The 27,548-nt window shown below is 40.8% G+C and overlaps 1 long non-coding RNA gene across 1 annotated transcript; it reads right to left on the reverse strand.

The window, feature by feature from the left end:
- Positions 1 to 1,788: 1,788 nt before the first annotated feature.
- Positions 1,789 to 25,036, reverse strand: LOC148131311 (uncharacterized). The gene is made up of 3 exons (XR_015748718.1): positions 24,957 to 25,036; positions 22,633 to 22,721; positions 1,789 to 2,125 (listed from the first exon to the last, which is right to left on the reverse strand). It is a non-coding gene; the product is annotated as an uncharacterized LOC148131311 (long non-coding RNA).
- Between the last annotated feature and the right edge of the window lie 2,512 nt (positions 25,037 to 27,548).

Consider the following 27,548-nt stretch of genomic DNA (forward strand, 5'->3'; position numbering starts at 1 on the left):
CATCACTCCTGGAGGAATTGAAGATGAGTCTTAAAAAACAGAAAGAAGATGCAGAAAGGGGAGGAAGATCCTTTGGCTTCGTATTTGAATTTTTTGAAATGGAGATCCTGAACTATGAAAAGCAAAAGGAAAAGCTTCAAGAGCAAGAAGAAGGGTGGGGCAAAGAAGAAGCCATTTTCAATGATTAAATAATGCAAAGTGTGGTAATAAGGGGAAAAGGAGTTAAAAGTTTGAGATCAAAGGGAACAGCCAAAAAGAAAAATAGTCTGAAAAAGAAGTGTAACAGCAAGGAGAAGCAGAAAAGAAAACTACAGAAGGGAAAATTAGAGAGAGAAAGGTATAAAAAAGGGGATGAGAAAAAGGGGGGAAGATAGAAAGGGAAAGAACTTATGAGGGACAAAAACAGGAAATAAAGAAAAAGGGGGAAAGTACTAAGATCAAAGGTATTTGTTCAGCTAGAAAACACAGAGACAATGGCTAAATTAAGTTAAAAGTGAGGACTCTGCAAAGGTACAAAAGATAGTGTTGTGACAGTAGAATACTGTAATGAGTTAGAAATGAAATAAGTAAATAATCTATGAGATAAAACTGTATTGTTATGTAATGGTATGTTTATTTGTAATTAATGCAATAACAAAGAAGGGAGGGAAACATTGTAATTGTTTCTAAAGATTGATAAAACATTGAAAAGAAATGTGAAAGATTTATAAGGAAATCTATACCAGTCACTAAAATGAATTTGAATAATTATTTTGCTTATTAATAGTAAATAATTTATAAGATAAAACTGTATGACTATCCAATGGTATGCTTATTAACAATTAATGTAATAATGAAGAAGGGAGGGAAATATTTCAATTATTCTTAAAGATTGATAAATATTGAAAAGAAACCTGAAAGATTTACAAGGCTCATACCAGTACTAGAATAAATCTGAATAACTATTTTGTTTACTAATGTTTTTATATATATATATAAAATATATATGGCAGCTCCGGTCACACACTGCTTGCACTGGCACTAAGCCGAAAGCACCAGCCTGAAGATGGCGAGTGGGACCTCGCCGAAACGTTGCCTAGATACTTTGAATCTTACGCGGGAAAAAACCGAATAACCAAAGATCCATATATATATATATATATATATATATATATATATATATATATATATATATATATATATATATACACATACATATACATATATACATATATACATATATACATACATATACATATATACATATATACATATATACATATATATATATATATTGTTTTTGCTATGTTTTTAGGATTTTTCTTTTTATATTTTCAAGGGGAAGTACCAAGCAGTGTCTGAATGATGAGATTTACATGATATAAAATAAATATTAGAAATTTGAATGTTATAATTTTAGAATGCACAAATTTAATGTTTAATGAGATTTCATATGATAATAACAATAAGACTTAAAGATGTTGCACTCCGATTGGCAATCATAGGGGGAATTTTGCTTTTTAAGAATGTTGGAAGAGAACATATGAAATTGTAAACAAAACAGATGAAAGTATAAATACAATGAATAAAAAGATATAGAAATTTAGGTAAAAGAAATACAATTGAATAAGAAGAAAATGAGATAACCATAAAAGAAAATTAAGAGAAGTAAAGGGAGAAAGAGTGAGAAATTGGAAAAAGAGTAATAAGATATTAAATTGAATACATAAGATGAATATGCATATGAAATTGTGTCTGTATGGAAATGTGATAACCCAGAATGATGCTGTACTCAAATAAAATGTTTTATTTTCTTTGTTAAAACTCAATAAAACTTTATTTTAAAAAATGATACAAATAAACCAGGATATGGCCAGATATGGGAGTTGTATGCAACAAGGAGCCAAGTCTTATCAGAAAAGACTAAACAAGTTTATTCAGCATTATGAATATGAAAGCCATTTTCAAATATGGCTAGGAAGGAATGTTGTAAACATGATATGACAAATGTATATTTCTTTTTCCAGAACAGGCTTTTTTGATCTATTGGTTTCAGAAGTGTTAGACTGCAAAGCCATCATCCATGGACTATCAGGAGACTTGAAGGCTCCATGGCTGATAGTACAACAGAAGGTATGTGTATAACCTGAGGTAAAGAGAGATGAAAAGCTATAGTAGACCTACTTATATGCTTTCAAAATATATCTATATTTTGCCCTCTACGTGCACTGTTAGTCTAGCCAACTCTTCTAGAGATTTGGAGAAAATTGATGAACATGAACACCCAATCTTTGGTTTTTTTTCTCCAAAAAGCAATTGTTAAGTTATATTACCCCTAACAATGTCACATCTTCCTTTAACATTTACCTCTAATGAAATAACAAAGAAAAAAACAAATCTTTTCTGCATTTACATTATTCCTCTGGCAGAAACAGCCAGTGCAATATAATTATTAGGATGCTATTGTCAATCATTGGGTAACTTTGAACCATTTACTTATTTTCAACTCAACCTACCTCACAGAATTGTTCTTTTGAGAAACTAATTCTGGGCATTTGGAACTCAGCTTTAGCAATTCCATTTTGGAAGCTTGTAAGTCCCCAAGAAATGTTATGTTCTAACTCAAATCCATTAATAGAAAACTAACCAATCCTTTTGCCAATCATTTTATATTTGCAAGTTGAAACATACTAAGCTTATGTCTTTTCCTCTCTCATTCTCTCTTATATAGTAGATGTACTAGCTGCCATCACATTCAGGTAAAAAGGTAGCAGTGATTATCTAGACTGCTTTTCATCTTTTTTTATTCTGGACACTGAGTAAAGTAGTAGAAAGATTTCATTATATCCTATCACCAAATTGATTAGCCACATCTTATCCTGGAATGTACACTTCATGTAGAATAATGTACAGTAAATAACTGCATTATTATTAAGAGGGAAAATTGCTGTTCAGATTTCTAGCTTGGCAGACCGTTCCTCTTCCAGGATATTGTGAGCTGAAAGGGATATAAACAGGGCAGCGTACTGGCCACCCTGCTGGTTCAGCTGTTTTTCTTTTCCAGCTGACATCATTTGTGGGTCCTAAAGGGCACTGACCATTCTCGGTTCCTACTGGGCCAATTGTTTTAAAATGTTTGTTTAATTCCTACATATCTGGTGGTTCACTGGACGCACTGATTTTGCTCATCTTATTTTTCAATGACCCTATTTGTCCAACCACCTGACTTACCAAAATATCAACACAATATCAGGAACAGCCTTGGCTTTGTTCCATAATGACAGAAGCTATGGCATTACATAGCAGAGGACCCAGCTTGGAGCTGAATTCAGTAGTTAATGGCTGTGGATACTTTAATCAACCTGTACACTCACAAAGACTCTGCTGCAGGTCAGTTATGCCTCATAAGATTTTTCTTTGAGAAACAGAAAGTACCTTTGCAGGCCCAGATCCATCATCCATCAAGTTCACTGTTTGTTTCCATAATAGCTAAACCTTTTGGTAGAGTCATAATCTAGTTGAGATACAGCACAAGACTCTTGCATTGTTGATCCCATTAGCTGGTATTAAAAAGCATACTGTTTCTGATCCCAGAGACAGCATATCCACCATCATGAGTGATCCCTATGAGTAATCCACCTTGGTGAATTTGTCTAACCCTGTTTTAAAGCTGTCCAATATGGTGCGTCCATCATTGTTTCTTTTTTCATTTGACTCTGCTGTTTGCAAAAAAAAAAAGTTTTCTTCTACTGGTCTTCTGAATTCAGTATACATACAGTTGTACACAGGGAGGTTTCTATGCAACAGATGTTGAGTGTTTGCAATAGTTTATATCATAAAAGTTACATCAGTGGAGAAGGGTGGGCACAACAGTGGCATCAAGACTCTAGATAATAAGTGCCTGACTGAATATCTGTGGGAGCCACTCCTTGCTTTACAGAGATGGGAGTATTATTTTAATGAGTAAGACTGCATTTTGACTATGGCCATCATTGTTTCAAAGGAAGAGGAGCATTCTGGGGTCCATTGATGTTAATTTTAGTATTTTCTTCTTTGTCTGAACCTTTACAAAAGTTCCTGGAAAGATATCTACCTTTATTTCTTGTGTATGGTGGAACGTCTTTCTTTTCACAAGGTACCTAGATGAAGGTGGACTATAATGATCTCAAAAGCAAGCAGTGAAGAAAAAGTGGTGGCCAAGCAAATGGAAGCTGTTTTGTAATCTTCTTCTGTGTTTTTTAATACATCGGCTTGCTGATCTACAGCTACTACAATAAGGCAGTAATTGGGCAATACCAGCCAGATGGGTTAATGTGCTATTCTGCAGTTTCAGAACTTTGGCATATTTCTGCTGCTCTCATTATTTATCCCTGTTCTGCCAAAGAAATAAGGCTATTGAGTGGTGTTATTTAAGTTCTCCCAGCTTCATTTTCTTTCCCACTAAGTGTTACATGCAGGGGAGGAACATAATCACCAATCACTTTTCATATTGTGTGGTTGGACACAGTTGGAGAAGTTTAGATGGTGTTGGAACAGCAGGCTGAGCCACTTGTCAAATTGCATAATAGGTTACCCTGCACCTTGACCTGTGAGTTGGACTATTTCCAAACATCTTCTGAAAGAATGCTAAACCCATATTCAAAAATAGCCTGGTTAACAGGTAAACAGGCACAGTGAAGAGGCATACAGTATTGGGAGGAACCAATGAATAAAGAACAAATGAGAGAGAGAGAGAGGTGAATAACCAATGCGCCCTTTAAAGCAAGCATCATAAAGTAATAAAAAGAAGTAAAAGTAACAGCCATATGAAACTCCTTGTAAATAACAGAAAACCTCCAATGCATCCAAAGATTCTCTTTCCCAGCTTGAAATTGATCTGAATTGCACAGAGCTAATGATCTCTCAAAAGAACCTATTCTTTAAATGAAGTCTTATGCTGTTTGAAAATAGCACTAATCCATGTTTATAAGGAAGCTCTTAAGTAAGTGTTTCAAATAAGCCAGTTAGGTGTTATTCCTGTATACCCCTCTCTGAAACTAGGGTAGGCATGTCCTGTAGATCAGGGATCCCCAACCTTTTCGACGCCGCAGCCCGGTTCCGACATCAGCTGGGCGCCGCGGCCCGGTACCGGCGTCAACTGGGCGCCGCCATCTTTTTATGACGAAAAGGCGCTTCCGGTGACGTCACCGGAAGCGCTGTTTCGTCATAAAAAGATGGCAGCGCCAGCGCTTCTGGTGAGCTTTTTCGGGTAGAAATGGCTTTCTACCGGAAAAGCTCACGAGCGCTGCGCCGCCATCTTTTATGCGAAACAGCGCTTCCGGTGAGCTTTCTACCCGGAAAAGCTCACCAGAAGCGCTTTTTTACCAAAAAAAAGATGGCGGCGCCCAGCAACCAGCGGCCCGGTAAGGCTTGTTCCGCGGCCCGGTACCGGTCCGCGGACCGGCGGTTGGGGACCCCTGCTGTAGATGCTAGGCGGAGCCCAAGCTTCCATGGGAGCAACCCCTGTTGGCAAAGCACACCACCACATCATAGCCAAGTGGTAATAATAACGTTGGGTGAAATGGAAACATGCTACAGTATTGTAACATTGGCACAGCTAAGATGGGATTAAGTTGCCTCAGCTGTGAATTGGGGATGAGACAAAGGCAAAGACAAGGAAGAAAAGAAGTGTTTATGAGAACATGTTGGTCCATGGTTAAGGGGACATGAACTCACAGCTTGTTAGTTTAAGGATTTTTTTCCCCTGGACTTGTCTCATATTTCATAAGAGCTGAACTTCTTTCACTCTGTATGCTTAGTCAGGTTTTTTTTCTTTCTTTTCATTCAAATCATTGCACTCTGAGTTACCTTTATAAAATACATTGGCTTTGCACAGAGCATATTCTGGTGACACAGTTTGCTCCTATGGAAAAAAAAATCATTTAAAACAATATATAGCTATACAAATCCAATTGAGATAGATGGCGATGATAGTTTAGAACTGCCCAGTAAGAACATTCTGGAAGTTGCAGGATCCAATCTGAGTTGGTCACCAGGACCAGAGGTTTAGTCTTCTGGGCTTTTGGACTTGTGCTTGACCCAGTGGTGGGATTCAAATTTTTTTTTACTACCGGTTCTGTGGGTGTGACTTGGTGGGCATGGCAGGGAAAAGAGACTGTAAAATCTCCAGTCAGAGGTGGTATTTGCCAGTTCTCTGAACTGCTCAAAATTTCAGTTACCGGTTCTCCAGAACTGGTCAGAACCTGCTGAATACCACCTCTGGCTTGACCCCATCCTCAAGGAACACATTTTGGTGAGAAAGAAGTTCCCTGAGGATGGGATCCAGAATGAACCCCAAAGCTCAAAAGACTAAAACTCTGGTCCTGGTGACCAATCCAGATTGAATCCTTCATCATTATCCTGGAACATGTATATTTGCCTTCATTTGTGACATTTTGGAAGTTCCCTCCCTGAGTTAAATTCAGACAAAAGAACTTTTCATCTCCTTGCTTAGATTTTCAGGAGAGATGGACTAATAATGCTGCATTTAAACAAACAAATAAACAAACCCAGCTATAGATCATGAACATTGTGGCCTTCTCTTCATAATATCTTTCATTATCAAATCTACAGTTCGTATAAAACCTGATATGCCTTTCTGGTGTATTTATGCATTAATTAAATAGCCCCAAGAGACTTCAGGGGCTTTCCAACAATACTGGGGGAATTGGAAGGCACCCAAGCTAAATTAAAAGGCAATTTTGTTCTACTAGTGTAGTTTATTTATTGAGAAAATACGCTCATCGTGACTGCTTGGGATTACCTGAACAAATGATTCAATACCTAGAATCGTCCAATGAGTTTCCATATCTCTGCAAATCATGCAGACCCAAACTGGATCTGTTTGAAAGAGTTGATACCATAGAAACACGAATAACATCCCTTGACACCATAGTAGCATCCCTGGACGCTTTAAAAGAAAGATTATCCAACCTTGGGGGAAAAAGACACAACGCAAAAACCTGAACATCCAATAGCTACAAACCACATCTCTACCCAACAACCACAACCCAATCCACAACCCAATCCACAAAAAAACATAAATCAGACAAATAATGATATCCCAATCCTCATCAGAGAAGCTGTTGAGTGTGAATGGAAACGTCCAAATGCCATCTTATTTGGTCTAGAGCAGTGGTCCCCAACCTTTTTGTACCAGGGACCAGTTTCAAGCACAAACACTTTTTCAAGGACCGGGGAGAGTCGAGTTTGGTGGTTTGCTTGCAGACGTTTCATTACCTGACTAAGTAACATCTGATGTTGTTACCTAGTCGGGTAATAAAACGTCTGCCAGCAAACCACCAAGTTCAGGGAGCGCCTCGGCCCTGCCTCCCTCAGCCCCATCCCTCAGGTGTCTCCCTCCCTCCCTCAGGTGTCTGCCTCATTCCTCTCTCAGTCGCTCTCTCGCTGCTCCACCAGCTCAGGAAGAAACTGCTTCAAAGAAGCGGGGGGTGGCTTTTCCTGTCGCCGCAGCTCCTCCGAAGCGCCCGTTTACCCCCACCCCGCCCGCCCACACGCGGTTCAATCCACAGTGCTCCGTTCTGCCTGCCTGCCTGCCTTCTTCGTTTCGGAGCAGCTTCGGCTGATAAAAAGAGGCGAATAGTTATTATTCTCAGCTGAAGCTGCTCCCAAACAACCAGACAGGCAGAACGGGGCACTGAATTGAACCGCGCGCGGGCGGGCGGGGTGGGGGTGAACGGGCGCTTTGGAGGAGCTGCGGCGACAGGAAAAGCCACCCCCCCCAGCTTCTTTGAAGCAGTTTCTTCCTGGGCTGGTGGAGCAGCGAGAGAGCGACTGAGAGAGGAACGAGGCGGGAGGAAACCGAAGCCACTGAGCCAGAGACCAGGACAGGCTTCGGTTGCTTCCTCCCTCCCCTTCTTTCATTTGTGTCCTTGATCCCTGAACCCAGCAGCATTCACCGAAGGCGAAGAAAGCCGCCATTTTTTTTCTTTGCGGCCCGGTACAGAGTGCTCCACGGACCGGTACCGGTCCGTGGACCGGTGGTTGAGGACCTCTGGTCTAGAGGACATCAATGACAATGATGACATCACAACTGTCTGAAACATCATCAGTGATTATCAAGCATCAACCATCTCCCCTGATGAAATACTTGACATTTCCCGCATTGGCCGAGAGCTCAAAAACAGAGACAGCTCTGTGTCCCCATGCTTCTGCAGGGTCATTTGCAAAAATGAATCAAGCAAACGTAAATTCATTTATACTATAAATTCACTTGCCAAAAGCAACACCAACCATAAGAACCTCCATTCTCACCCTGACCTAACCATACAGCAATGTGCCCACTCCCGTGTACTCTGCACTGAACTCAAAAAACATCTAGACAATGGAGAGACGGACCTATACATTGACTACCATGCTGACTGTATCAAAAGTAAGTCACACAACCCACAACTCAGCTTTAACCTTCAACCACAACCCTACCTCAACCAATCCACCATCACCCAAGACTAGACATGTGCTCCCCTAACTACCTCAATTCCAACTACTGCTGGCCTTAAATGCAAGCTACTCAATGCAAGAAGCCTTGTGAATAAAATACCTGAATTTCTCCTCTTACTAAATATGGCTAAATTCGACATCATATTTGTCTGTGAAACATGGCTCAATGCATCTCTCCCTGACTCCATTAACACAGTAAGGGACTATCATGTTTACTGATCAGATCGTGAAAATTCGTAGAGGAGGTGGTGTTGCTATCTTCTATAAAAAGTCCTTACATCTAAAAAACATCCAAGTTACCCAGGAGCTTGCTCTTCCTGAGACCATCATCTGTAAACTATCCTTAAATATCACATTTTGATTCTTACTATGTTACAGAGCACCTGATTATGACATCGAACATGTAAACAAGCTAAATTCATTACTAACATGGGCAACATCCTGCCTACACGCTTTTATCTTTCTTGGTGACTTCAATCTACCTCATATTGACTGGACCCTAAACGAATGTACAACTGAACCCATACATGCAAGCTTCTACAATGCTGTTACAAATCTGGGACTGGAACAACTAGTAACCAACTAAACTAAACAACTGCCTCGATCTCATCTTCTGCAATAGTTTGAATTTAATTTACAAACTACAAACTAAAGAACCCTTTTCCAACAGTGACCACAATATGATTGACTTTTGTCTCAACATACGCCCACACAAAAATCATCACAATGACGTAATCCTCAATTATAACTTCAAAAAAGGCAATTATGATCTTATATACAACAACCTCTCATCCCTTGATTGGCAATCTTTATTTACTGGATGCAATACTGTTGAAGACCATTACAACACATTTTTACTTGAAGTCAAAAGAGTCATCAAACTATATATACCAACAACAACTCCCAAAACAAAAACAAAAAAACAGATTACCCTTAACAATAAGGAAACTTCAATCCAAAAAGAGATCACTCAGGCAGAAAAACAAATCTGGTCATGTTGCCAATTTCAAAAGCCAGTAGAAAAATTTATGCCACCAGATAAAGACTGAATGCACCAATTATCACATTAAACAAGAGGAAAACCTTCTACGTACCAATTCCACCCGCACTTTTTACAATTTTGTAAACAACAAACTAAAAGACTCAAGGTCCATTCCACCCCTGATAGGACCTAATGGTAAAGACTGCAATGACGACACCATTAAAGCCAACCTCTTTAAAACATTCTTTGGCTCAGTATTTGTAAACAGCAATGGATCATGCCCAGTATTTCCTAGCTGAACCACAGACAACTACAATCATCTAATACATATCGATTTTACAGAAGACAATGTTGAAAAAGCACTATGCAATCTAAAACCATCTCTATCTATTGGACCAGACGGAATATATGCCTACTTCTTAAAAAAGCTATCCACTGCCATAGCAGAATCTCTTAGCATAATCTTTGAAAAATCTTTCAGGACCAGCTCCTTTCCAAAACTATGGTCAGAAGACACGGTCATCTCCATCTTCAAAAAGGGAGACCCCAGCCTAGTTGAAAATTACAGACCAATCTCCTTATGCTGCATCACCTGTAAAGTCATGGAATCAATTATTAACCAATCGACTATCCTCCACTTAGAGACAAACAACCTACTCTCTAATAAACATTTTGGTTTCAGAAAAAAACTATCCTCCAATCTGCAATTCTTACACTACAAAAACATATGGACTACACAACTCGATCAGGGCAAAACAATAGACGCAATCTACATAGACTTCTGTAAAGCCTTTGATTCAGTGGTACACGACAAACTACTCCTAAAAATAAAATCTTATGGTATCTCTGGACAACTGCATAACTGGATAGAAGCATTCCTGTCAAACACTCAAAATTGGGAGTGTCCTATCAAATTATGTACCTGTCAATAGCGGTGTCCCCCAAGGCAGTGTTCTAGGACCAACTCTCTTCATACTCTACATAAATGACCTCTGTCATCATATTAAGAGCAACTGCATTCTCTTCGCTGATGATGTAAAGCTGTTCAATACCACAGACAACATTGCTACCCTTCAAAAAGATCTTGACTATGTATCAGAATGGTCAAACAAATGGCAACTTCAAATCTCAACAAATAAATGCTCTGTCTTACATATTGGCAAAAAAAAAAAAAATCAGAAAAAAAACAAGCTGAATAGTCAAGACCTTGTTGATGATCCAAACTCTGTCAAGGACCTTGGAGTACTCATCTCTAATGATCTAAATGCTAGAGCCCACTGTACTTACATAGCCAAAAAGGCATTAAGAGTTGTTAACCTAATCCTGTGTAGCTTTTTCTCTGGTAATATCACACTACTAACTAGAGCGTACAAAACATTTGCTAGACCAATACTTGAATACAGCTCATCAGTCTGGAACCCATATCATGTATCTGATATTAGCACAGTTGAGAAAGTCCAGAAATATTTCACAAGAAGAGTTCTCCACTCCTCTACTCGTTGTAGAATACCTTATGCCACCAGACTTGAAATTCTAGACCTAGAAAACCTTGAATTACGCCATCTTCGGTCTGATCTAAGTATGGTATATAAAATCATACATTGCAATGACTTACCTGTCAATGAATACTTCAGCTTCAATCATAACAACACAAGAACACACAATAGATACAAACTCAAGGTTAACCGCACCAAATTTGATTGCAGGAAATACGACTTCAGCAACAGAGTGGTCAATGTATGGAATACTCTAGCTGACTCTGTGGTTTCTTCCCCAAACCCCAAAAATTATAACCTTAGAGTGTCTACTATTGACCTCACCCCTTTCCTAAGAGGTGTGTAGGGGGCGTGCATATGCGCACCAACATGCCTACCGTCCCTGTCCTATTGTTTCTTTTTATTTTTCTTATATGTATCCATTTCATGTATTCATAACTATGTATATACTTATACCTATTATCTTGTAAGCGATTGACAAATCAAATCAAATCAAATAAATAAATAAATAAACATGTATGTCCCAATTTTCAACCTTTCATTCTCAGTATAGTAATAAAACAAGAACAGGTTAGATTTATTTATTTATTTTTAAATGTTACAGACAGTATCTGTGGTAGCATTAGCAAAACAAAAAAATGTAGAGACAAATTCACATTGGGAAATATGCATGTCTCAGTAATTTTTTATAAGTGGGGAGTAAGATAATGATGACTCAGCAGTTTAGCCAAGGCCCAGAATAATGTTTTACTTAAAATTTAAAAATATACACTGATAGCTGAAATCTATCTACAGCTATCTACAGCTGAAGTGCTAACCCAGAAAAGCCCTTCTCTTTATCATTCCTCTTCCCTATAAATGCCTCAAAAGAAGATCATAAATCATATGAAGTTCATGTAGAACAGATGGGCAATTAATTTTCCCAAGAGGCTACAGGAGAAACAGACTTGTGGAGAGCAGCCATTGACTCTGGCGCTTCTGCCCAATTCCCCTCCTGCCCACCTCATCCCAGATGCTGATACCCTGCCCCAATGCTGCTGATGCTAACCTAATGCTGACACCTCCACTGCCCCCACCACTATGGTGGCCAAAGAGAAACAACCCACGGGTTGGATGTGGCCATTGAGCCATAAAATACCAAGGTCTGATATAGAAGATGGCCTTTGAGATAAATTTGTCCCAGATACTACTGTATATTTGTGAATATGAATTAGAGCTGCTCATGGAGTAGAAGGGCATCAGGCAACATCTGGAATGAGAAAATCTTTTGTAGGTTAGGTCAAATTTTCTCCAGTCAGAATGGAGATGGGATACGACCATCTTAATCTGCTATGCTGTGAGGTGCTAGCTGGAATGATGGAAGTTTACTTGAAATCTGGCATCAGTGTGTAGAATGCTGGTTAAATAGGTCCTCCTATGTGGTAGAAAGCTTGCTTGGAAAACGTTGACAAAGGACAGAGGAACTGCCTTTCTTAACAAAAGATTACAAGCCAAGATGTGATTATATCTTGCTTCATGTAGTCAGCATGTGGACAAAAAGAAGAAGGGCTGAGGTCTTCTTCCCATTATGTCTTTTGTATTTAAATATGTTGACATATATACAGTGGAGTTTCCTTTAAAGGCACCATAAGGTAATACATGCAGCGGCCAGTTTCTCCTTCCTGCTGTAAGTAGGGAACATGTGGCATGTGTGCAACATCACTATGACTCTGAGAAACCTGATCACTCATCCGTAATCCTGAGACATATAGTCTATCTAATAAACATGTGAATCTCAATATAAAGTACAAATAGTGTAGGTGGAGAATAGAAATATCTAAAAGCACTATAATTCCTTTGAAAACTGTTCCTTAGGAGTTTGTAATCTGAAAAATCCCTTCAAGAGAATGTGTTTAATAAAACAGGGATAAGGGAGGGGAAGGAAGATTTTTGATGCTCCCTGCCAGGTTCCCACAAGGAAACTCAACGGGGAAGGTGGCAGGAAGTCAGAAGTCAATCCTGCTGCCTTTGTTCCCTCCCCTTCTCCCGTTCATTCTGTTTCTTTGTTTTAGGTAAGGAAATATCTCTGAAATTATGACCTATTTTTTTATTTCACACAAACTTCCATATTTCAGGTGGTTTCCCTTTTAAATCTAAAACACAGTGCATTTTGTATGTTTATTCATACAAAATAAACATATTCATACATAGCTGATCGTTGCTTAATTTCAGCACAAAATCAATATGCTTAGGTTAAAGCAATAGAGTGCACTGTGCAATAGAGTTTTAGTAAAGGGAGTAAATATGGCAAGAACACTAAGTGAGGCCAACAAAGGGAGCGATCCTTGTACAACTGCATTTACATCCCTTCATGCCACATACTTACTTAATGCATTTATACCAGAGGTGGTATTCAGCAGGTTCTAACCAGTTCTGGAGAACCAGTAGCGGAAATTTTGAGTAGTTCGGAGAACCAGCAAATACCATCTCTGACTGGAGATTTTATAGTATCTTTCCCAGGGGTGGGATTCAAATTTTTTAACAACCGGTTCTGTGGGCATGGCTGAGTTGGTGGGCGTGGCTTGGTGGTCATATTATTGGCTGGCCGTGCCCAACTCAACATCACTCACATCGAGGCACACATCTCCTCGCCTGGCCTCTCATGACTGTGGGGATGCTGCAATAGTTGTAAGTGTGGAAAAGGGTCATAAGTCACTTTTTTCAGTGCCATTGTAACTTGGAATGGTCAGTCCACACAAGCAAAGTACCAACAAAGGAGGGGAAAAAACCTCCACAGATGTTCCTGAGACAGGAAGTCTAGTCCTGCCAAGAATGTAATAAGGGTTAATGGAGAGGCAGTTTCTGTAAGCAACACCAGAAGGTTTCCTTCCTGCCTTCTTTACAGGATTAGGCCAGTAATTCCTTCTTACAACCGGTCCTCCAAACTGCTTAGAATGTTAACAACCGGTTCTAGCAAATAGGTGCGAACTGGTAGAATCCCACCTCTGATCCTTCCCCTGCCACACCCACCAAGCCACGGCCACAGAACCAGTAGTAAAACTTTTTGAATCCCACCACTGATTTATATGCCACTTGTTCTCCTAAAAGTCAATCGGGATCTCTCCTCATTTTCTTCCCATAGTGATAATAACCCTATGAGATACAGTTGGTTAAGAATGAGACTGACCCCTTCATGCAGTTAGCTCCATGCTTGCAGAGACTTTGCAACGTTGTCTTACAATTTTCCCAGGTGGAGGGTCTACTTTTTAGATTCACAAATGCTATCTCACCTGATCAAATGCAGCAACTGGGTTCAATGGTCACAACTCATTATAAACAATTATATAACACCAAATGATTCACTGGAATGCCTGTAAAAATTATCATGTACCAGTAATCAAAAAAATTAGTGGGAACATATAGTCAAAAAAGTAGTTGAAAATGAGCAGATTAAAATATTGCAGGATTTCTGAATATAGACTGACATAGTCTTGGTTCACCAGGGAATTGTAAAATAGAAGAGAAAAAATTGGAGAAGATCACAAAATATCAAGATCTGAAAATTAAAACTAAACAATTATGGCATAAACTGGCCATGATGGTCCCAGTGGCTATTGGCACACTGGATGCCATATCAAAAAATTCTTGTGGCATTTAGTAAATATGCATTGATAAATTTTCCACCTGTCAATTACAAAAGGTCACACTGTTTGGATCTGCACATATACTACACTGTCACTGTGAAGCAGTATGGAAAATTACAAATAAAGTATTTTTACATTTAGCAGAAGTCCCCAAGTCCCCAAGCTTTGCTTAACATAATATTGTGCAAAACCATGGAATTGCTGAACTAAGGAACTAACCACGTTACTGTAAACAAGGGTGGGATGGGAAAATAACAGATGGTGTAAGATAACTGAATAAGCATATATACTTCCCCTTTTCCCTATATATGTGTTATTCTCCTTTTATGGTATAGTTTAATAAGAAAATACGCCCCAGGCTAGACTGAGGTCATGACATGTATAAAAGTGACGCCTCAGGAAGAGCTGGGGGTTCAGAATCTGCCATGCTAATGCTCTGAACCTTGTGCACAAATAAAACCTGTATTCTCCAACCTTTCATGGTCTTGTGTCCTGATTTGGAAGCAAGATTTGCTGCAACATTTAATGGCGACCGCGCAGGACTCAAGGGGCCCTGAGGCTCGCTGGAGGGTCCACCCTGAGTGCCAGCAACTGGGTGAGTTGAAAGGAACATCCCAGGCGCCATCAGTCCTTTGAATCCGAGGGACTTCCCGAGACTGCCCTGTTCTGGCGGTGGCAGTTGACACCTCCAAGAACCACAGGTGAAAGGTGAGGAGACCAGGACATCTTCTAACCGGCCGGTGGAGAAGGAAGACGCCTGCAGGCAAGTATTGAATTTGGGAAAATTATCCCTCCCTGTAAACAGGGAGGGAGGAGAGGACTGATCACCCTCTCTTAGGTAAAGGTGGGAGGATCTGTCAGGAGTGACTGAGGTGAACGACTACTGCGATACTAAACAGAATGTAGCAGTAAGTGTCCTCACCCAGACCATGGGGACGTGGCATCGCCCTGTGGCATATCTTTCTAAGCAACTTGATAACGTTGCAAAGGGATGGCCAGCTTGCCTTAAGGAGGTGGCAGGGACGGCCATCTTAACTCAGGAAGCAAGTAAGCTGACCTTTGGACAACAGCTTGACATCTATACTCCTCATGCCCTCAAAGCAGTTTTGGAAACAAAGGGCCATTTGTGGTTAACTAACCCCCGGATGTTGAAGTATCAAGGGTTGATCACCCACAACCCTATGATTAATATTATACAATCCACTACATTGAACCCTGCTATGCTATTACCCGAACCTAATTCAGAAGCCACTCATGATTGTATCCAAACAATAGAAGAAACATATGCTAGCCGCCCTGACATGACTGATGTACCCCTCCTCTCTCCAGATTACACCCTATTTACAGACGGCACAAGCTTTATACAGGAAGGCATTACAAGGGCAGGTTATGCAGTAATAACTTTGGATGAGGTTTGGGAAGCAGAGCCCCTCCCCTCTGGCACGAGTGCACAGCTGGCTGAATTACATGCATTAACAAGAGCTCTAGAGATGGCCAAGGGAAAATGTGTTAACATATATACAGACTCCAAATATGCTTTCCTCACTGTTCAAGTCCATGGGGCCCTGTATAAGGAAAGATGACTTATCACAGCAGGGGGCAAGGATATTAAGTATGGCCCCCAAATACTACGCCTCCTTGAAGGAGTCTGGGTCCCCCAGAAGGTTGCGGTTATACATTGCTGAGGGCACCAGAAGGTGCTCTCCGACATACAAAGGGGCAACGATAAAGCAGACAGAGTAGCGCGACAAGCCGCCCTTAACACTCCCATTGTGCCTACTCAATGTATGGCCATATGGACAGCACATGAACACCACCCACCACATTATTCCCAGGAAGACGTAACCCAAATTGAAGCACTTGAGGCTCACCTAGAGGGAGGTTGGTGGATCTTACCTGACAATCGTGTTTTTATACCAGGGCACATGGCTTGGGATACGGTGCAACAAGTACATAAACAACTACATTTAGGCAAGACGGCTTTAACGAAGGCCCTGCAAAGGGAACTCTATATTAATAAGGTGCACAGCATTGCAGCTAATGTTTGTGCAAGGTGTGAGATTTGTGCAGTCAATAATCCCAGACAGGGACCACAGCCACCCCTAGGCCATCAACCCAGAGGCTGTTACCCGTTTGATTCCTTGATGATTGACTTCACGGACATGCCCCGATGCGGCCCATACAATGCAATGTTGGTCATTGTGTGTACCTATACGGGATGGCCCGAGTGCATCCCCACCCGCACTAAGAAGGCCACTGAAGTTGCTAGAGCCCTACTCCACATCATAATCCCCAGGTATGGCCTACCCTCTAGAATTTCATCGGACAACGGTCCTGAGTTTATCCACAAGGCCACTCAGCAATTGGCTAAGGTATTGGGTATCACTTGGAAACTCCATTGCAGCTTCCATGCCCCCTCTGGGGGCAGGGTAGAGAGAATTAATAGGACTATTAAGGAAAAATTGGCCAAAATATGCCAGGAAACCCATCTTAAATGGGCAGATGCCTTGAGTTTAGCTCTGGTTGCTGTTAGGTGTGCTCCCCAAAAGGGAATCTCACTTTCTCCATTTGAATTATTATATGGTCGTGTCCCCAATTTACTTCGCTTAAATATTCAAAATACTGTACACATTTCTGATGCTATCAGAATGCAACAACTCCAAACCCTTAACATGATAGTCCAAAAACTACAGAAATATGTATTGACCTGTAAACCCCATGTTTTAGTAACTTCCCCACACAACATACACCCGGGACAGGAAGTCTGGGTTAAAGATTGGAAGCGAGAGACATTAAGCCCAAAGTGGAAAGGCCCATATACTGTCGTTATGTGTTCTCCCCTTGCCGTTAAGGTGGCTGAGATAAAACCGTGGATTCACTGGTCTTGAGTTAAATTGGCCGCACCTACCCATTGGAAAGTAGAATCCCAGCCGACTCACCCTTTAAAAGTTACTCTCCGGAAGGTCTCGCGGGATATCTCCCCTTGTGGTGACACTCCGGAAGCTGTCCCTCTACCAACGGGAGACGAAGAGGAAACGACCCCTGCAGGTGTTACTCTGGAAGCTAACACCCATCGCACGGGTCTCCCCTGGAAACTTCGATCACAAGTCAGAGCAACCTAAGGCCTAAACATGTTTAGAAAGGGGGGAATTGGTGGTGCTGGGAGACATACCCCATTGCAATATGGAGGCTAATCAAAGGATGTGGGAGACTGCATGCATCCGTAGAGGCCTTATGCCTTCGATTTGGATTGTAACCATTCTGCTAGTAGTTAGTGTGGTCCTTAACTCCCTGTACCTATATGAGCTGCTAGTAGGTAGCAATGGTAACACCAATAAGGAAATACCCCTTGATAAGGATGCAGTTGATGAATGGTACTCACCAGAACCCTCTGATGATGAGGAACCCCCAAAAGTGGAAGATGGGAATGAGAACAGGCCATGTGACATGTGTTTTATGGTACAACCTACAGGAAGACATTTTACTTATAGTGTAACCAGATTTCCTAATTGTTCCACTACCAATCTCCCTCAGTGTGAACACGAGGGGACCAGATATTGGCAGTGTGTGTACAACAATACCATAAGATGTCACTTCCTGCGTACCCCATGGGTGCCAATTAGACATGTTCGTATACCCCGAAATAGAGCAGGAGGGGTCAAAAAAAACCCTCAGAAACTACCAGAATGCGTCCCCTGTGAAAAGGATGATGGGATATTTTATAGCTAGGAGGACATCCGAAAACATGCACTGGATCCGAATTACCTCCTTGTGGACGTGTAGGCAGGCGGGTGGAGATATATAAAAGGTGTAACGGGACGGAGGGAGTATTATGTTATAAAGAGGAATCATTCTTTGATGTCCCTGGCCAAATTACACCTACCCTCCCTAGTAAACAAAACCCAATACCGCCCAAACCCCGCTCTAAACAAATAAAAACACGAACTGAGAGATCAAAGGCACCACATACTAAGGATCCCTCATGCCCAAATAATTGTACGGTATGTCTTAAACCTGTGTTAAAAGGGAAAACGATCGCTACAACTTTGGTGTACCATACCCACTATAGTTGTCAGGAAAAAGCAACTCCTTGTTGCTATCAGGGAGTTTGGTATTCTATTTGTCCCCCAAAGGATGAATGTTATGATCCTGAGGTTAATCCAGCCCAAACATGGTTAGTGGGCAGAAGTCGAGGCGACGCAAATGGCCCAATCATCTTTCAGACACATATACTGTCACCCAATAGCCCAGGTACCATTACTTTTGATGTCTGTAAGGTGTCCTATGACTCCACCTCCTGTGGTACTGACCTAACATGGCACAGAACGTATGCACAAAATGATATCTATATGTGTCTCTATAATCACCCACGGGAAGGAAAAAGTACGCTTGAAAACAGCCTGTGGGGGTATGCAAACTGTCCACACCCAGGTGCATGGCTCTATCACCACTGGGACTGTGTGAGATGGGCCACCTATAACTCGGACAAGGGAAAGGGAACTGATCTCCAGATATCAAGGGTACGACAAACAAAGGATTGTAACCTATATAACTGTAATTGGGTCAACATTACTATACCTAGGCCGAGGGACTGGATTAATAAATATGGCTCAACGATGGGAATCAGAATGTATGCAAAGGGTACTGATCCCGGTGGTATCATCCACCTTTCCACTGAAACTAGAAACACTCTGCAAAAACCAATTATAGGTACTACTCTGAATTTTGGCAGGAAGTAGACATCGAGTTTCAACCTTCACAGGAGGCACAAAATCTTTTTCTAGAGTTGGCTTCTACCATAGCCCATACACTAAATGTTAGCAACTGTTACATCTGCGGGGGTACTAAAATTGTAGACCAATGGCCATGGGCAGCACAGGAATGGAATTATTTGATCACCTATAATCTATCAGTAATGCCAAAACACCAGCTGCTTTCCAGGTGGGAATTAACTGACCCCATTGTAGCCCAGTGGTGTTTAGCTAATACACAAGGAACAGGGCCCTCTGTAGGAGAAACAGAGTGCATGGAAGTTCATGAATGGAACAGTTCTACCAAATCATGGGAATACTGGCCCAATAATACAAACAAATTCTGGTCTGAGTATTCCCTGAAAAACATAACTGAGGCCCCTCCTGGGGTATATTGGATATGTGGTGATGTGGCCTATAGCACCCTCCCTTCCAACTGGAGAGGAGCATGTACCTTGGGAATTATAAATCCTTCTTTCTTCATGTTACCCTTAAACATACCACAAGTAATGAATGCTGATCAGTGGAAAAGCAGAAAACTGACAGCAGATTATAAAATAGGGGATTGGAAGGATGATGAGTGGCCCCTGGAACGCATCATTCATTACTATGGTACGGCTACTTGGGCGGCTGATGACACTTGGGGGTACCGTACCCCAGTATATATGCTGAACCGCATCATCAGACTCCAAGCTGTTGTAGCGTTAATTGCCAATGAGACGGCTCAGTCTCTACATACCCTATCAGTTCAACAGAAGAAGTTTAGGGATGCAATCTATCAAAATCGTCTAGCCCTAGATTACCTCTTGGCTGCTGAAGGAGGTGTATGTGGTAAATTCAATTTCACCAATTGTTGCCTAGAATTTGATGATATCGGTGAAATCATCGAGCAACGTGCCAGACGCATAGAAAATCTTGCACATGTACCTGTCCAGAAATGGAATGGTCTTGACCTTGGTGAAATTTTTGGGTCATGGTTCCCCAAATTACCGGGTCTTCAGGCCATAGTTGCACTAGTTGGTATGATCGCTGCAGGATGTGTAATTTTACCATGTATCCTTCCCATCTTTGTCAAAACAATCTCCAACAGTCTTTCTATGTTAGTGGAAAAGAAGGCTACTGCTAAAGCCATGGCTTTATGGGAATACGAGAAATTGAATACCTTTGAAGATTCTCTCCCCAATTGTGAAACTCCACAGTAATCAGTTGATTTAGGTGTAGTTTCAAAGGGGGGAATGAAGCAATATGGAAAATTACAAATAAAGTATTTTTACATTTAGCAGAGGTCCCCAAGTCCCCAAGCTTTGCTTAACATAATATTGTGCAAAACCACGGAATTGCTGAACTAAGGAACTAACCACGTTACACAAGGGTGGGATGGGAAAATAACAGATGGTGTAAGATAACTGAATAAGCATATATACTTCCCCTTTTCCCTATATATGTGTTATTCTCCTTTTATGGTATAGTTTAATAAGAAAATACACCCCAGGCTGGACTGAGGTCATGACATGTATAAAAGTGGTGCCTCAGGAAGAGCCGGGGGTTCAGAATCTGCCATGCTAATGCTCTGAACCTTGTGCACAAATAAAACCTGTATTCTCCAACCTTTTGTGGTCTTGTGTCCTGATTTGGAAGCAAGATTTGCTGCAACAACTGTACATTAAAACAACCTAGGTTCTTTGGAAGAACTTGATGCACATGAAAGCCAACACAAGCTAAAGAACTGGCAGCTGTATTTTTCATTTTTGTGTATATAATATTAAGAAATAATAATGGATGGAATGGGGGCTTGGAAGCCATAAAGGATGAAAAAGGAAGTTGTTACTGAAGAACGCCTATGTATTTGGAGCAAAGAAAAAAAAACACCAAATGCATGGGTATAGAATAGTAATACCTGCAAGAGAGATCTTGGAGTCCTAATGGACAATCGCTTAACTATGAGCCAGCACTGTGTTGCAGTTGCCAAAAAAGCCAAAGCAGTCCTAGGCTGCATTAATAAAGGGATAGAATCAAGAACATATGAAGTACTAATACTACTTTATAATGCCTTGGTAAAATCACACCTAGAATATTGCATCCAGTTTTGGTCGCCGTGATATAAAAAAGAAAGAGTGCAGAGAAGAGCAACAAAGATGATTAGGGGACTGGAGGATAAAAGATACGAAGAATGATTGCAGGAATTGGGTAGAAGGACTAGGGGTGACATGATAGCAGTGTTCCAATATCTAAGGGGCTGCCACAAAGAAGAAGGGATCAGCCTATTCTCCAAAGAACCTGAAGACAGAACAAGAAGCAATGGATGGAAACTAATCAAGGAGAGAAGCAACCTAGAACTAGGGAGAAACTTCCTGACTGTTAGAAAAATTAATCAGTGGAACAACTTGCCTCCAGAAGTTGTTGGTTCTCCAACACTTGGGGTTTTTAAGAAGAGATTGGACAACCATTTATCTGAAATGGTATCTGTTTGGGTTGGACTAGAAGACCTCCAAAGTCCCTTCCAATTCTGTTATTCCGTCAAATAAAATCGAGGAATGCCACTGGCCTCTACATTTAAAAAAAAAAAATATTTCCAAAAGAAAGGGGAAGATGGCAAAACAAGTTGCTGGTCATCATATTTAGTTATCAGAATCATCTGGAGAGTAAAGAAGACCCTTAGCCAGGGGTGGGATTCTACCAGTTCGCACCTATTCGCTAGAACTGGTTGTTAACATTCTAAGCAGTTCGGAGAACCGGTTGTTAGAAGAAATTACTGGCCTAATCCTGTAAGGAAGGCAGGAAGGAAACATTCTGGTGTTGCTTACAGAAACTGCCTCTCCATTAACCCTTTTTACATTCTTGGCAGGACTAGACTTCCTGTCTCAGGAACATCTGTGGAGTTTTTTTCCCCTCCTTTGCTGGCCTTTGCTTGTTTGGAGTGACCATTCAAAGTTACAATGGCACTGAAAAAAGTGACTTATGACCCTTTTTCACACTTACAACTATTGCAGCATCCCCACAGTTATGAGAGGCCAGAGGAGGAGATGCGTGCCTCAATGTGAGTAATATTGAGTTTGCCATGCCTACCCAGTCACATGACCACCAAGCCATGTCCACCCAGTCACATGACCACCAAGCCACACCCACAGAACTGGTTGTTAAAAAATTTGAATCCCACCCCTGCCCTTAGGCATTTTTAGAGTAGAAAACTGGGGGTAGCAGGCCAATGCTTTATTGTGCAGGAACCCTGCCTTCTGCAAAATGCAAATTAAGGCAGTAGAAACCCTTTTGTAGTTAGGTGGAAAAGCAGTGAACAGCCTTACCTGTGGCCTTCTAGTCAATGTTGCAGCATCCTATCAGATTTCCTGGTCTCTCCATTGCAGAGGTGGTATTCAGCAGGTTCTTACCAGTTCTGGAGAACTGGTAGCAGAAATTTTGAGTAGTTCGGAGAACCAGCAAATACCACCTCTGACTGGCCCTGCCCCCATTTATTCTCTGCCTCCCGAGTCCCAGCTGATTGGTTGAGTCTTTTTTGTTGCCCTGCACAGGAGAACAGAGCTGGAAAGCAGGTTAGTGGGGTGGGGAGGGAATGGGATTTTGCAGTAACCTTCCCCTGCCATGCCCACCAAGTCACACCCATAGAACTGGTAGTAAAAAATTTTGAATCCACCACTGCTCCATTGGTACATACAGATTGCCTTTCCTTACTGACAACTCTAATATTCATATACTATGGGTTTGAAAGAAATGGATTTTTACATAGATATGACCTAAATTGATAAGGGATTTGCACTTCAGGATGGTGTTTAAAAATTAAAAGGGAAAAAAAATGCACGAATTCGATTTAGTTTAGCCTTCAGAAACCCACAGGCTTCCCTATGACGTTCAAGGGTCTGGATAAGAATCAACATTGCACAGGTAATTGTGTCATGACCCTGGTAAAGAAGGGCTTAGCTTTTCAAGTATCTAGCTGCAAAAGTGCGTCATGCCTTTAAAGTGGATCGTGATTTGCAGCTTCTTGACTGCCATACCTTGATGTATGTCTATTATGAAATTAACACAAATAGGAATATCAAAGAGAGATCACACTTTAAATAAAATCCTTTGACTAGTTCCAGCTCATCTTCTTTTTGCCAGGGGTAATGTTTTTGTGTTGCACAGCTTCCAAGTCAGCTCGAGGGAAAGAGACAGAACATGAATGAGAATCAAAACTTGTCTTTCAGCTAAAGAATCAAGTTCAGGTCCCCGAGGAGATGTTAGAGAACATGCTTTGTCTGCTTCTTCCCAAGCACTTCCCTTCCAGATGTGAAACCAGAAGAATATGACACCACTAATTTGCTGAGTAAGAGGATGGCACTTTTCAATAAATGGCCAGCTGCAAATGCCCAGAAGGAAACTGGGAAACAACTATCAGCCAGGAAAATGTCAAATCTGGGAATATACAATAGAATTTTCCTCTAGAAAACTCTCTGAAGCTATCTTCCCTTGATTTCCAAAGATCTGTTGTGATGTCTATGGGATTAGCATCTCGAAATGGAGTGATCCCATCTGAATTCAATTTGTGAGATAGCTTGTGTTTCTCCATGTAGTCCATGTTCACAGCCACTGGCCTGTCAACGAACAGAACATGGATGTTTTGAAAATGTTCCAGTGTGGTGTGGAAACAATGAGAAAGCCGATTTCCAGACTTTTAGCGATGGAAAAGAAAATAGAAAGAAAAGGAAACTTGAAAGAGTTCCAATTTCTCCAGAAAGACTAAAAGACTTATCTTTTCTCACCAATATCTCATTTATGAAAATCTACTTGTCTCTAAAGCAATATAGGCAAATACCTCAATCCACAGCTAATGAGTTTTCTGCGTTATGGAATTATCCATATTTATGGGATGTGCAAAAGAGCACATTCCTACTGAGCCATCATGCACTCACTCCTTTTTTAAGGGAGCAATGAGGGTAGCCAATTACCATGCTGCCAGACTTCAAGGGCTGACTATTAAGGTCACGTGATGTTTAGTGACCTCTTTTCCTCCCTGTTTTGCAAGCTAGTTTTGGAAATGGTCAAGGGCTGCAGCTGAATAAGCTGTTACTATGGAAACTGCTGAAATCAAATGGATGAGCACAGCTCGGTTTTAATAAGGAGGAGGGCTCCAGTGAAATACTGGGGAAAAGACAGAATATAGGTGGATGGGTGGTCTTTCTCATCCATGCCTTTTTAAAACCAAGCAATAGTCCTGTGTATTGATGATCCTTTAATTATTTGGTGGGCTTCAATTTTTTTTTCAGGAATATCCAAGATTCTTTCAAAGCAAAGGCAGCAATGCACATTGTTACCCAATAGTTGATGGACTGAGCATTTATATAACAGTTTTGAGCGTTTTAAAAGTGCTTCGCATGTAGTTTATCACAACAACCTCATGTATTTGCAGTATTTCAGATACCTAAAGACAAATCTACAATGTTTCAATGGAGAAGATTATGTTAAGTTACATCACTGGATTTATGTCCTGACTTTCTTCTAGAGGTTCAAGGGATCTGTTTTATGTTTATCTCCACAAAAGTAGCAATCCTATGAGATTTTCATTGTCTTTATGGTAAGGTTACATTCACAGACTCTTGCATTCACAGAAGGTACAACACTCTTCCCTTACCTGTACAGTTCAGCTTTCTGAGATGGGTCCTTTCTGTGATGTTTGTCACACACACCAATCATTCTGTGGACTCAGCTGTCTCTTCCCTGACAATTGTCTTGTTTGCAGTTGAAGGAAAGAGAAGAAGAGGTTGACCATCAGCAAGATGGATGCAGTCAGTTATGGTGGTGATGAGTGCACCATTGGAAGACTTGAAAGATCAAGTTAGGGACATTGTAATGGAGAAAATCTATGCGATACAGAGGTGGCATTCAGCAGGTTCTGACCAGTTCTGGAGAACCAGTAGTGGAAATTTTGAGTAGTTTGGAGACCCCGCAAATACCACCCCTGACTGGAGATTTCAGAGTATCCTTCCCCTGCCACACCCACCAAGCCTCGCCCACAGAACTGGTAGTAAAAAAAAATGAATCCCACCACTGATGCGATAGCTAAGAGTTGAAAATGATTTGATGGCACAAAATCATTTTTCAGAAATGGCTTGCCATTCTCTTCTTCCTAGGCTGAGAAGAAGCAAGAGACCCAAAGTCACCCAGTTTTGTGTCTAAACTAGGACTAGAATTCACAGGCACCTGGTTTCTGCCAAACTAGCTTTCTAAAGGGTAAACCCTTCTAAATAAACCTTCCTCTCTTATTAAACAAGATAACCCTCCTCTCTTATCTTATCCCATACAGGGGAGTGGGGTGTAAGAGTTTCCCCCGTCCTCTCTGGCAATGAGTTCTTCTGATATCCCTCGCACAATTTTTAGTATTTTAGAATTTGACAACTCTGTTGCTGAAGTCATATTTCCTGCAGTCAAGTTTGATGCGGTTAACCTTGAGTTTGTATCTATTGTATGCTCTTGTATTGTTATGATTGAAGCTGAAGTATTCATTTGCAGGTAGGACATTGCAATGTATGATTTTATATACTATATTTATATCGGACCGGAGGCGGCATAGTTCTAGGTTTTCTAGGTCTAGAGTTTCAAGTCTGGTGGCATAAGGTATTCTGCAATGAGTTAGAGGAGCGGAGAACTCTTCTTGTGAAATATTTCTGGACTTTTTCAATTCAGATACATAATATGGGTTCCAGACTGATGAGCTGTATTCAAATATAGGTCTAGCAAATGTTTTGTATGCTCTAGTTGGCAGTGTGATATTACCAGAGAAGAAGCGACGTGGGATTAGATTAACAACTCTTAACGCCTTTTTGGCTATGTAGTTACAGTGGGCTCTAGCACTTAGATCATTTGAGATGAGTACTCCAAGGTCCTTGACAAAGTTTGGATCATCAACAAGGTCTTGACTATTTAGCTTGTATTTTATTTTCTGATTTTTTCTGCCAATATGTAAGACAGAGCATTTATTTGCTGAGATTTGAAGTTGCCATTTGATTGACCATTCTGATACATAGTCAAGGTCTTTTTGGAGGGAAGTAGTATTGTCTGTGGTGTTGAGTAGCTTTACATCATCAGCGAAGAGAAATGCAATTGATCAGCAAGAGTTACACCTTGGAGGAAGTGACCATCTGAATAACCCATTTGAAACTTCCCAGCATGTGGACTTTGTTCTCCCCACTGGTAACTTGTTATGAAGAGGGCTGCTGAACATTGGCTGCATTCTTGGAGATAATAGGTGTTGACAGGAGGCTGGCTGTCAAGTATTCTTTCTTTATGTGAAGCCTCCCTGATAATTCTTAAATAGGAATGAGAAAAGGCAGGCAAGGGGCAATCAGGACAGCGCATTGACTGAAAGGAAGAGGGAAGAGAACTGAAGAGAGACATTTGCCAGAGGGAAGTGAGGGAAGGAGTGTGTGCAAGCCTGCAGGAATGCACTGAGATACATAAGTACATTATACTGGTCACCGATAAACATATTTATAGGAGAAGCAGATAAGTGAAAATAATAAATCTTTGCTGTAAGGAGCTTACTCACAAAATGACCACAGGAATGATAAGGCAATTTTGTGTTCTGTTGCTCCGGGTGGGGCAGCCCAAAACAAGAGATCCAAATGACAAGAAAGAAGGTTTGAAAGGTTCTTCAAGAGGACCTTTCTAACTCTACAAACTGTTCAGCAGTCTTGGAAAATGCAGGATTCGTCTTAATCTGAGCTGGCAGAGGATGCATGACCTAGTCACCTACCATAAATGTTCCAGCAGAAGATCTCCTACATTGGCAGGATTTAGATTATTTTAGAGATGCCCTCTAAATTTTCTAATTCCACAATTCACTGATGTATCTTATTTTGGAGCTGAAAGATGTGTATAAAATATGTTTTTAAAGATTGGCTACAGCTCCACTCCCTTTTTTAAAAAGTTATCTATCACTATAGCCAAATGTGTGCCTAAATTTTCAGAAAACTAACAGTATCTCAAACGTTTCTTATTCAGTTTCGGCTCCCAAGATAAATTATGGCACAAAGACCTTGTAGTAACTTATGGCTAGCAACAAATTAAATATTAGTTCAATCTGTACTGGTGTTGCAAGGAAAATGAAAGAAAGAAAGCAGATATTGTGCTGTGAAGCAAGCTAAGGGATTTGGTGTGCAATAGTAGCAAGTTAATGATTCATTCATTGTTTTGTTTTATCATTGTTTTAGGGTCTGTGAACATA

This window comes from Notechis scutatus, chromosome 3 (genome assembly GCF_049901735.1).
Source record: "Notechis scutatus isolate UNSWTSFEM ecotype Mainland chromosome 3, rNotScu1.2, whole genome shotgun sequence".
Taxonomy (NCBI): domain Eukaryota; kingdom Metazoa; phylum Chordata; class Lepidosauria; order Squamata; family Elapidae; genus Notechis; species Notechis scutatus.